The sequence below is a fragment of the Oryctolagus cuniculus genome, chromosome 7 (genome assembly GCF_964237555.1).
Source record: "Oryctolagus cuniculus chromosome 7, mOryCun1.1, whole genome shotgun sequence".
NCBI lineage: Eukaryota > Metazoa > Chordata > Mammalia > Lagomorpha > Leporidae > Oryctolagus > Oryctolagus cuniculus.
This window is the reverse complement of record NC_091438.1, coordinates 7,528,157-7,541,349: the sequence shown is the minus strand read 5'-3', so window position 1 is coordinate 7,541,349 and position 13,193 is coordinate 7,528,157. Positions and strand designations below refer to the sequence as shown.

Sequence of the window (13,193 nt, the reverse complement as noted above, 5' to 3'; positions counted from 1 at the left end):
GAATAGAAGCGTCCTCTATTCAACAAATTCAACACCATGGGGCGCACAGGGAAGGGGACCTTGTGGAAGCCCAGTCTTCACTACTCGTGCACCACTTCCACATGTTGTTTTTTTTTTGTTTTGTTTTGTTTTGTTTTGTTTTGTTTTGACAGGCAGAGTGAACAGTGAGAGAAAGAGACAGAGAGAAAGGTCTTCCTTTTGCCGTTGCTTCACCCTCCAATGGCCGCCACGGCCGGCGCGCTGCGGCCGGCGCATGGTGCTGATCCGATGGCAGGAGCCAGGTACTTATCCTGGTCTCCCATGGGGTGCAGGGCCCAAGCACCTGGGCCATCCTCCACTGCACTCCCTGGCCACAGCAGAGAGCTGGCCTGGAAGAGGGGCGACCGGGACAGAATCCGGCGCCCTGACCGGGACTAGAACCCCGTGTGCCGGCGCCGCAAGGCGGAGGATTAGCCTAGTGAGCCGTGGCACCGGCTCACTTCCACATGTTACATGCCAAACATCCCACTACAGGAAGGCTGTGAGAGGAGGGCTGGAAAGAGTCTCAGCTCATACTCGAAGTTCATTTTCCTTCACCTTAAAAATTATTCTTCATACAGTATTCAAGGGAGAAAAAAATGTCACTTTCTTGCTGTCCAAAAACTTAAAAGTTAAATACCGTAAAAGCCAAAATAATCATACCTAAAAGCAAACACCCAATTATTAAAAAAAAAAACACTACAGATAAAATACAAAAATCTACATATCAACCCCTTAAATCAATTCAAGGCTTCTAGATTTCTAAAGCACTGACCCTGGAATACTGGTGAGGCAGGCCTGAGGGTCATTCAACTTCTGAAACACTGCCTGGTTCTACTATACCACTCACTAGTGGTAACACTAAAAGTCAACTCCTTTTTTCCTTGAAAATTTCATTTTATGTATGAGACCTAGGAGAAAGCCCCTCTTACCAGTTTACTCACCAAATACCTACAACAGCTGGTCTGAAAGTGGGAGCTGGGAACTCAACCCAAGTCCCCACATGGGGTGGCAGGAACCCAATTACGTGAGCCATCACCACAGCTCCACTGGCAGGAAACTGGAGCTGGAGCTGGAGCTGGAGCCGGAGCCGGAGCCGGAGCCGGAGCCGGAGCCAGCTATGGAAACCAGGCACTCTGATACAGGACACAGCTGCTATGCCAAATGCCCACAACATTTTCTAAGTGAAACTTAAAACAATCTAACAACAAATCCTTATAGAAAGCCTCACAAGATTTTATTTTTTCCTAACTCTGACTTCCAAGAAATCAAGCCTGCAACATTTACATCCTAACACTTGTAAAGCCTGCTACATTTAATGGAAGTGTTTAAAATTTATTCCTTGAAATGTCAAAAAAAATCTCACTTTATAAGTTTTAATGAAGCTCTTACCCAAATTATTGCATATTTCACTGCCTTAAAAAAAAGACATGTCATACACACATAATCCCTAGGACAAACAACAGTGATCATTCACTGTTCTGTGCTGTTATTAAGTCAGCTTTGGGAAAAACTGAAACATGCTGAGCAAGCAGGCCTACACTTATCAGCCCCAGGCGTTACGTCTTTTTACTTGGGCTGCTGCTTCACTGTTTTTACAAAATCTGCTCCCCGTAACAATTCTGTTATGTCTGTTACCAGGCCAAATGTACCACCAAAGCTACCCAGAATGTAAGACAAACCACCAAGCTCATTCAATTGGTAACTCACGCAATTACGCAATTTATATATTCATTCATTCAATAAAATCCACTGAAGACCCAATATATGCAGGGCACTAGGTTTGCATCCCAAGCCCTTCCTTTGTAGGGTGGAGAGCCCGTTTTTCTGCCAGGGCTATGTGGATATTTATAACATCATTTGCAGGCCCTACAAAATTATCAACTTAAAAAATCAGCCTGCCATAGATTTACTGAATTTTGAGTCATGCCTACAGTTATCTTGTTAGGGCCAGACCAATTGATTTCATGAGTTTTTTTTTTTTTTTTTAATTTTTTAATTTTTTTTTTTATTTTTAGAGAGGAGCTGAGAGAGAGAGGGAGAGGAGAGAGGGGAGCAAGAGAGAAGCCAAGAGATAGCAGAGGGACCGCAAGAGAGAGCGAGCGAGCGAGCGAGCGAAGAGTGTTTTTTTGTTTTTGACAGGCAGAGTGGACAGTGAGAGAGACAGACAGAGAGAAAGGTCTTCCTTTGCCGTTGGTTCACCCTCCAATGGCCACCGTGGCCGGCGCACCGCGCTGATCCGAAGCCAGGAGTCAGGTGCTTCTCCTGGTCTCCCATGGGGTGCAGGGCCCAAGCACTTGGGCCATCCTCCACTGCACTCCCTGGCCACAGCAGAGAGCTGGCCTGGAAGAGGGGCAACCGGGACAGAATCCGGCGCCCCGACCGGGACTAGGATCTGGGGTGCCAGCACCGCAGGCGGAGGATTAGCCTGTTGAGCCGCGGCGCCGGCTGACTTCATGAGTTTTATTCAGCCCATGGGCCAGGCATTCCTCACCCATGGTAGAGTCTCAGGAGAAACAGGCAAACAGAAAATTACAACACTGTAATACCACAGATCTGTGGTAGCACAGGGAAAGAGTGGAGGGACCTTTTGCAGAGCGAAGTCAATATTTGAGCTGAGTCTCAAACAATGGAAATCATGATGAACAAATGCTAAGAAGACCATTCTCAGTAAAAGAAAGAGCAAGAAAGACTTCTGGGTATTCTGAGATTTGATTCTGAGTCAAATGCCTGTAATACTGCACTTACTAGTACTATCCAATGGGAATATGCGAGTCACACACGTAATTTTACATTTTCTAGGAACTACGATAAAAAATAAAAAAAGGAGCAAGAGCTTGGCCCAGCAGATAAGACGCCATGTCCCACAGTGCAGCACCTGGGTTCAGTTCCCAGCTCTGCTCCCAACTGCAGCTTCCTGCTGATGCAGACCCTGGGAGGCAGCAGTGATGGCCCAAGTAACTGGGTTCCTGCCCCCCCGTGTGGGAGGCCTGGATTGAGTTTCCAGCTCCCAGCTCAGGTCCTAGCCCCGCTCAAATTTTTTAAGAAGTACAAAGAAACAAGTACACAAATGAAATCTTTAAAATCTGATGTGTATGTTACGACAACAGTGTATTTCTACTCAGACTACTCACATTCCAAGTGTCTAAGCAGATGGCAACAAATAATCTACTTCTAGCAGCTCCCATACTGAACAATGTAGTACTAGATCACAAGCCATGAAATCGTTTCTACAATGGGTCATACAGCCAAATAACTACTCAACCATACTGTTGTGGTGTGTGATGTAGGGCAACAAAGGCCAACAGAAACAGGTGAACACGGGTTGTGCTTGCCAACTCTGTTCTACATGGTGAAGCTTACTGTATGTAAATCTGGCAGGCAAATAAACAAGTGTGTACACATCGTTTTTTATAACATAACACAGTTATAGTGAACACCCTCAAATATTCTACCAACAAGGGCACGTGTTTCACTGCCCTTCCTAGAAATTGATTTAAGAATGGGGAGAGGGACCAGCGCTGTGGTGGAGCAGGTAAAGCCGCCACTTGCAGTGCCAGCATCCCATATGGGCACCGGTTCCAGTCCTGGCTGTTCCACTTCCAATCCAGCTCTCTGCTATGGCCTGGGAAAGCAGTAGAAGATGGCCCAAGTCCTTGGGCCATGCACCTGCATCAGAGACACAGAAGAAGCTCCTGGCTCCTGGCTCCGGATCGGCACAGCTCGGGCCGTTGTGGCCAACTGGGGAATGAACCAGTGGATGGAAGACCTTCTTTCTCTTCTTTCTCTCTCTCTCTCTCTCTCTCTCTCTCTCTGCCTCTTCTTCTCTGTGTAACTCTGACTTTCAAATAAATAAATAAATAAATCTAAAGAAAAAGAATGAGAAGTGGGGTCAGCATGATGGTGCAACACAGGCATCCCAAATAGGAATGCTGGTTCAAGTCCCAGCTGCTCCACTTCCAATCCAGCTTCCTGCTAGTGTGCATAGGAAGGCACAGGAAGGCAGCCTGAGTACTTCGGCCACTGCCAGCCATGTGGGAGATGTAGATGGAGTTCCTGGTTTCAGCCTGGCCCAGATCCAGCTGTCACGGCCATTCAGGGAGTGAACCAGTAGATGGAGAAGATCTCAATCTCAGTACCTCTCTCACTCCCCTTGTCTTTCAAATAACTACATCTTTTTCTAAAGGCAAAGGAAAACATAATTTAGGAAAAAAACAAAAGAAGAATAGGCAGAAGTATCAGAGCATGAGCAATACACAGATGACCCATCACACTTATTCACTAAGAAGAATTTAAAGAGAGCCTTTTCAGAATGTGTACACACTGGGGCCGGCGCCATGGCTCACTTGGTTAATCCTCCGCCTGCAGCGCCGGTATCCCATATGGGCACCAGGTTCTAGTCCTGGCTGTTCCTCTTCCAGTCCAGCTCTCTGCTGTGGCCCGGGAGTGCAGTGGAGGATGGCCCAAGTGCTTGGGCCCTGCACCCGCATCGGAGACCAGGAAGAAGCACCTGGATCCTGGCTGTGGATCGGCGCAGCACCAGCCGTGGCGGCCATTTGAGGAGTGAACCAAAGGGAGGAAGACCCTTCTCTTTGTCTCTCTTTCTCTTACTGTCTGTAAACTCTACATGTCAAATTAAATAATTTTTTTTAAATAAATGTGTGCACAGAATTTAAGAAAAAGCAACAAAGGATGCTGTGGAACTCTAGGGATAGTAATATCAACCATATTGTTACCATCCTAAGGCCTGAAAGGGCAAAGGAGGGAAATGGTTACTAGAACCCAGAGAGAACTCCTTGGAGAGAAATACTAGACGGAAGAGACTGTTACCCAGCAGGGAGGAAACCTGAGTGAGAAATACATCCACCTTTCTCTCTGCCAGTGCCTTCTGCTGGTCAACTCCTACTGCAAACCACAGAAGGCATGGGAATCTATTGATGCCATTCCTAAGGTCAGTCTCACAGGATACAAGGTAGGGAAGGAAACGGTAGAGAGGCAAAAAGAAGATGGTTGGCATAACTTGTAACCTCATTCTGGCCAAGGAGCCCCAAGTCTGCTGGGGAGCTTCTAGAAAAGGTTCCACCGCTCTAAAGAGAAACAGAGACAGTTTACTCCTGCTGAACACTGTTCTGGTTTAGCAGTTCTCTTCCGCAGCCGAGATTTAATAAACCTCTCTCACTGTGTCCTTCCGTGGACCCTCCCCCACATTCCTGGACCCAGCACAGCACGTGCCAACTACAACTACAACCTGCTACGCTCTCTCTGGTTGCAAACTGGCATGCACTGTGGACATAATTAAAAAGTGGGACCCAGTCCAAACTGATGTTGTCAAACCTCAACTAGGCCCACAGTAAAAAGGTGCACTCTTTGCCTTGATGAATTTCTGTAATATTTCTCATAACACTGCATCTAAACCTTTTCCTTCTTCAAGTCCTAGCACCACCAAGCAACTGTCAGGTGCGCACTTTTGGTGTCAAATCTTTAAATGTCTTCTATCTTAGTAACTATCTTTATTCCTCTTCTCCAACACTGTTGTGTCAGAGAAACGGTAAGCTAAGCTCTTTTTCAAGATGAACCCTCTGAACTACTGTGTAGTTCCCTCCAATAACCTTTAAGAAATCCTGCCAAAGGCTCTCAGCCATTGAGTCGTCTATACTGTCCACATTTACACTCACAGCCAACCTATTCTTCAAAAGCTGTGTTTCTGAAGTTAACATGCAGATGTGTATTTCTGGAATTATGATACGGATATTATCAGTGGCACTCAAAATAAATCTGTAGTCTAACATTTCTCAGGTGTTAGATATTTATCTAATTTTTTAAAAGATTTATTTATTTGGGGGCTGGCACTGTGGCACAGTGGATTAACACCCTGGCCTGAAGCACCAGAATCCAACATGGGTACTGGTTCAAGACCTGGCTGCTTCACTTCTCATCCAGCTCTCTGCTTTGGCCTGAGAAAGCAGTAGAGGATGGCCCAAGTGCTTGGGCCCCTGCACCCGCGTGGGAGACCTGGAAGAAGCTCCTGGCCCCGGATCAGCACAGCTCTGGCCGTTGCAGCCATCTGAAGAGTGAACCAACAGATGGAAGACTTGTCTCTCTCTGCCTTTCCTCTCTCTGTGTAACTCGGTGTAACTATGACTTTTCCCTTTATTTGAAATGCAGAATTACAGAGACAGAATGGCAGAGAGAGACAAGTCTTCCATCTGCTGGTTCAATCCCCAAATGGCCGCAACAGCCAAGGATGGGCCAGACAGAAGTCAGGAGCCAGAAGTTATATCCAGGTCTCCCATGTGGGTGCAGGTACCCAAGCACTTGAGCCATCTTCCACTGCTTTCCCGGGTGCAACTGAAACTTGGGAAACAATAAAACTATACCTGACTGTCCAACCACTCAAAGATCCTGTGCCTTTCCTTTTAATATAATTAACTCCTTTAGCAGGAATTAATTTAAATGCCCTTCAGGAGCCGGCGCTGTGGCTCAACAGGTTAAAACCCTGGCCTGCAGTGCCAGGATCCCATATGGACGCCGGATCGAGACCCGGCTGCTCCACTTCAGATCCAGCTCTCTGTTATGGCCTGGGAAAGCAGTAGAAGATGGCCCAAGTGCTTGGGCCCCTGCACCTGTGTGGGAGACCTGGAGGAAGCTCCTGGCTCCGGCCTTCAGATCAGCTCAGCTCTGGCCGTTGCGATCATTTGGGGAGTGACCCAGCAGATGAAAGACCTCTCTCTCTCTCAGTACCTCTGTCTTTCAAATAAGTAAAATAAATTTTTAGAAGAATAAAAAATATAAGTGGGCTACAACAGTAGTTCATACTTCATGGCTTCACTTTCATTCCCAACCAATTTCAGCGACTCTTCTCTCTCTGAGGTTACTGTTCTGGCCTCCTAATTTTTAAATTCTCATTCTTCTTAAACTTGCTATAAATTTTAACACATATGAAGTATACATCATGTATCAACTCTTTTTTTTTAAGATTTATTTATTTGAAAGGAACAGCTACACAGAGAGATATCTTCCATCTGTGGGTTCACATCCCGAATGGCCACAATGACCAGGGCTAGGCCAGGCCAGAGCCAGGAGCCAGGAGCTTCTTTGTGGTCTCTCACCTGTGTGCAAGGGCCCAAAGACTTGGGCCATCTTCCACTGCATTCCCAGGCACATTAGCAAGGAGCTGGATCAGAAGTGAGCAGCCAGGTTTTGAACTGGCGCCCATACAGGATGCTGACACTGCAGGCCACAGCTTAGCGTGCTATCCCACAGTATCGGCCCCACATCAACTCATTTATTCTTTAAAACAATCCAATGAGAGAGACAAGGTAGTTGGTATCATTTCTATCTTAGATATTAAATTCAAAGAAACTAAACACATCGCACATTGTCACGTGGCCAGTTAGTATCTGACTCTAGAGAAACCCAGGTCTTCCGACCCCTAGTCATGGAGCAGAACATAAAAGTAAGAACATCAGGCAGCTGACTGACAGTGCCTCACATCTAAGATGACTAACAAGCATGAGGCTGTGACTAACAACCTTTTCTTAAGTCCCAGTCTTCTGACCACACACTTTGTCTACTTGTGGTGCTGCTAGCTGGTTTTTATTGCCTAGAAGAGTTGAAACTCATTTTTAAACCTTCATGATTTTCTAAAAAACTCACTGGCCATGTCTCAGACCACCTTCATCTCAGCTTCACCTTGCTTGCCACAGAGACATAATTAGAAAAATCACTTGGAAGTCACCTTTATGTCAAAACCCTTACAAAATTCTCATGTCTGCACTACTGAAAAAAACAGAATCCAGGGACCAGCACTGTGTGCAGTGCTTAAGCTCCTGTATGCAACACTGCCATCCTATCCTGAAGTACTGCTGCTCCACTTCCAATCCAGCTCTCTGCTATGGCCTGGGAAAGCAGTGGAAGATGGGCCAAGTGCTGGGGCCCCTGCACCCATGTGGGATACCTGGATGTAGTTCCTGGCCCCTGCCTTCAAATTGGCCCAGCCACAATTGTGGCCATTTGGGGAGTGAACCACCAGATGGAAGAGCTCTCTTTCTCTGTGTCTTCCTCTCTCTCTGTCACTCTTTCAAATAAATAAATAAATAAATCTTAAAAAAATAGAAGGGCTGGCATTGTGCCATAGTAAGTAAAGCCACTGCCTGATGCACCAGCATCCCATCTGGGTGCCGGTTACAGTCCCATTTGCTCCACTTCCGATCCAGCTCTCTGCTATGGCCTGGAATAGCAATAGAAGATGGCCCAAGTCCATGGACCCCTGCACCTGCGTGGGAGACCCAGAAGAAGCTCCTGGCTCCTGGCTTCAGACTGGCCCCACTCTGGCCATTACAGCCATTTGGGGAGTGAACCAGCGGATTGAAGACCACACCCTCTCTCTTTCTCTCTGCCTCTGAAATAAATCAATAAATCTTTAAAAAAAAAAAAAAAGAAAAAGAAAGAAAGAAACCAAAGAAGAAATTGGGGATAATTTATAAGTATTTATACAGAAAAGGAGACTTACTAGATAACTGGATGAGATAATCAGATTGAGAGAAACAGATGGCCATTTTGGAAAACCATAAAATTAGAATGCTAATTCATTCATATTCAAAATAAATTTCAGATGCATGGATCAAATATTTGAATATAAACCACCATGAAAATATCATCTTACATGATCTTTAAACATGCTCAAAAAAAACCTAGAAACAACAGAATATCTGATTACATAAAAACTAAGCATGGTAAGGCACACATACACAACCAAAGTCAAAAGACAAAAAGTCAGAAAACAGACATAACACATGACAGTCACAAGATTAACTTTATCAACACAAAGCACTTTAAAAATATTTTAAAAACAGCAGTCATGATTGGGGGAACAAAAATAAACGAAGGACATGAACAGTGCTTTTAAAAGAAAGAATACATGAAAAAAGTTCTCCACCTCATTTTTCTCTTATGAGAACAAATTTATGCTATATGCTACACTGTGTTTCGACCATAAAATTAGCAAAGTTTTAAAAAAATGGCTGGTAAGACACATTGCCAGGAGTATGGGGAAACAATTTAGATGAGAGTCTACACTGGTGTAACTTTTGTTTTTAAGGAAATTGGGCAATATCTACAATTTAAGAGCTAAAACCCTTGACTCTAGCACTTTCACTTGATGCCAGCGCCACAGGCAGAGGATTAACCAAGTGAACCATGGCGCCAGCCCCTCTTGCATTTCTTAAGCAACAAAAAACAGCCCCAAATTATTTAGCAAGTTGACAACAAACTGAGGTCTTCAGGGTTATCATGGATAATCCGAAAAGCAATAAATGAGAATACAAATCACAACTAGTCCAAAAGTTTTCAAAGTAATGAAAAGATTTCTACTCTATAATCACAGTAATCCAGGAACAACTTAACTAGAGGTAGCTGCAGTCTACTTTTATCACCACACCTGTATCAACTGTGGGGGCTGCCCATATATAAAATAAGAGAATTAGTCTTATTATCATTAAGCTTTTACGGTATCATATGATTTGTTTTAAATCAAGCGACAATTTCTGGAACTATTAGAGGGTTTCATGTTGACTATAATTCTCAGTTGTTACACAGCAGGGAACTATAAAGCTACCTTAGGGCCTGGAGTTGGCAGCACCATCAATGAGAAGATAATGCCTTAATGAACACATTGCTATAAACTCATCAAGAGTGCTTTCACAGTTACAAGAGGCCTTGCTTAACACAACGTCTAAGCACCGACAAACTATACAGTGTGCCCAGAGCCAGTGATTACACACACAGTTAAGACCAAAACAACTCTTATCTTCTGACTTCTTCCTGCCTTTCCAATTTCTCAGATTCTTCCTATCCATGAAAACAAACCACAAATCCATCTGTCCTACCCAGCCCCCACCCTCGCTTAAAGCAAACACCACACCACACACACAACATTACACTATCTTGATGCCTGTGCAAACTCATACCAGTATTCAAAGCCCTCTGCGAACCACTTCAACTCTCCAAGGCCAACTCAAAATCTATTTCCATGAGATGTTCCTCCATTCTAAACAAGGTTTTCTTCCCTCTCCTCCCACTGGTCTTCTTGACATTTGGTTACTATAACTTACTTAACTCCTATATATGACAAAGGACTGCTTTTTATTTCAGTGTCTTACTCTCTCAGTCGCAAGCTCCCTGCTAACAAACCTGGAATACTGCTGTATATACAGATCACAGGTGCTTAACTGGTGCTGCATTGACCTGTGAGCTAGAAGGTCTCAGATGAAATGAGGAACATGTTAGTGGAAACTGGAGGAAAGAGATCCTTGCTATAAAGTAGCAAGGCTCTTGTCTGAATTGCGTTCAAGTCTATGTTCTGTGGACGGCAGAAATTGCAAGCAATAAACTGGGATAGAGCGGCAAAAATAACTAAGCAAAATGTCAAAGGAGAGCCATAGCTTCTATTTTAATAATATATATATATTTATTTATTTGAAAGGCAGTGTTACAGAGAGAGTGATCTTCCATTTGCTGGTTACCTCCCCAAATGTCCTCAACAGCCAGGGCTAGGCCAAGCCAAAGCCAGGAGCCTGAAACTCCCATCTGGTCTCTTGTGTGGGTGGCAGGGGCCCAAGCACGTGGGCCATCCTCTGCTGCTTTCCTAGGTGCATACCAGGGGGCTGGATCAGAAGTGGAGCAGCTGGGACTCAAACCTGGTGCTCAGACGGGACACTGGCAGCAGCTTAACCCAGCACAACACCAGCCTCGGCACTATTTTTCATGCATACTGCAGTGCAACAGAAGAGAAAAATGACTTAAAGATGGAATCTACAATCCATCTAAAGGAAGGAGAACTTAAAATACTTGGAAAGTTCTCGGCCTGGCCAGACTGTGAAGAATGAAAAGGGGGCTGGCACTGTGGCATGGCGAATGAAGCCACCACCTGCGATGCCCGCATCCCATATGAACATCAGTTCAAGTCCCAGCTGTTCCACTACTGATCCAGCTCCCTGCTATTGTGCCTGGAAAAGCAGGGGAGGAGATCCAAGTACTAGGAACCCTGCACCTACGTGGGAGACCTGGGAGAAGCTCCTGGCTTTGGACTGGCCCAGCTCCAGCCGACACAGCCATCTGTGGAGTGAACCAACGGATGGAAGACTTCTCTGTGTCTCTCCCTTTCTAACTCTGCCTTTCAAATAAATAAATCTTTAAAAAGGAAAAAAAACGGGGGAGCCTTGAGGGTCTGGCATTGTGTCCTAATGGGCTAAGCCGCCACTTGTGGAGCCAACGTCCCTTATTGGAATGCCAGTTCAAGTGCACCTGGGAAGGCAGTGGATGATGGCCCAACTACTTGTGTTCCTGCCAGTAGTGTGCAGGACCACAAAGAGATCCAAGCTCCTGGTTTCAGCCTGGCACACCTCTGGCTATTGCAGCCATTCGCGGAGTAAACCAGATGCTATAAGATAATTCTGTCTCTGTGATTCTGCCTTTTGAATGAATTAATGAATAAATAAATAAGTACATCTTTTAAAAAATAAAAGAGGGGCCTTGAGTACCTATAAAACTCTGGTGCTCACAGCTCAGAACTGCCGCAAGCCTCTGCCTCTAGCAGTCTGGTACAATGCTCCTCCACGGCCCAGGTATGTACGCAAAGGCCACAGCTGGCAGCCCTTCCAGAGGACAGAGTGGTCAGCTGTGGTGCAGCCCAAAGAGTGCTGACTCCGTGGCTGCTTCGTGTGACAAGCTGTGGGGGAATGATTTTCTCCAGCTTCCTTCCAAGGATTTCCTGGCCCCAGGCAGAGAGGTGCCACAAGAGTGGCAACATCATTAGCCATCAGAGAGCTGCAATCCCAAACCACAATAAGATACAAGCCCACTGGGGCCAGTGCTGTGGGCCAGCAGGTTAAGCTGTTGTCTGCAGTGCAGGCATCCCATGTGCGTCAGTTCAAGTCCCAGCTGTTCCACTTCCTATCTAGCTTCCTGCTAATGCACCTGGGAAAGCAGCGGAAGATGGCCCAAGTGCATGGGCCTGAGAAACCTGAAAGAAGCTCCTGGCTTCAGCCTAGCCCAGTCCTGGCTGTTGTGGCCATTTGGGGAGTGAACCAGCAAATGGAAAATCTCTCTGTCTGCTTCTCTTTCTCTCTCTGCAACTCTGCCTTTCAAATAAATAAATAAATCTGTTGTTTAAAAATTGGGATATAGGAGCCAATGCCGTGGCGCAGTAGGCTAAGCCTCCGCCTGTGGTGTGCCAGCATCTCTCAGGAGACCTGGAGGAAGCGCCTGGCTCCGGCTTCAAATCAGCCCAGCTCCAGCTGTTGTGGCCATTTGGGAAGTGAACCAGCAGATGGAAGACCTCTCTCTGTCTCTCCTTCTGTAACTCTGCCTCAAATAAAAAATAAAAATCTTTTTAAAAAATGGGCTATAAAGCAAATCATATCTAATGACAGAAAGTATTAATAAAAACAATGTTTTCAATGATGGGCAGGAAAAAAAAAATCAAACATGAAGCTTCCAATTTTGAAATTCAAAGTACAGGAGGCACCTGGGTTATCACTACACCCCTAAACCATGGAAGGAGAATGCTTCTCAACGCCGGCTCACGCTTCTTTGCATAAACGTCATATATTATATCACACTATGGCTACCCAAGATGAAATAAAAATGTCATAAATAGGTATTTCAGAGTCTTAACAGTCAAAAATAAACTTCTCTATGCCAACGTAAGCAGCAAATTTACATTCCTGGTGGGAATCAGCTGCTGATATTTACCATTAAATTTAAGTGGAAGAACAAGAGTGTTTCTTTATGAAAGAAGTCTCCAGATGCCAAAGACAACCTGCCTCATAAAGTTCCACCCTTCTTTGTTAACCAAACAAGCCTCAAATTTCAAATCCTGTCCCAACCAAACCTATGCAAATATCACTGCAAAAATAAAGTACCTGATGCAACAGGTGGCATCACTTACAGTTCTATTTACAAGTCCACCATTCTTCATCATAACCTTCACCTTGACTAGCACTGTGCTATACTTTTCTCTGCACTCATACAATAAGCAAATTTTCGTGTATAAGCACACGTGGATGTAAGAATTCAAAATACTCCATCACATTCCCAAGACTCATAGCTCAATACTGAACTAGGTTAGGAATCCTGCAAAATACTCACATTTTAGTCATTGTACCTATTAGAAA

The 13,193-nt window shown here is 45.1% G+C and overlaps 1 protein-coding gene across 2 annotated transcripts in view; it reads right to left on the bottom strand.

Moving 5' to 3' along the window:
* SOAT1 (sterol O-acyltransferase 1) overlaps positions 1 to 13,193 on the bottom strand; it is a 67,699-nt gene that overhangs the window by 40,725 nt on the left and 13,781 nt on the right. The gene's annotated exons all lie outside the window — the stretch shown is intronic.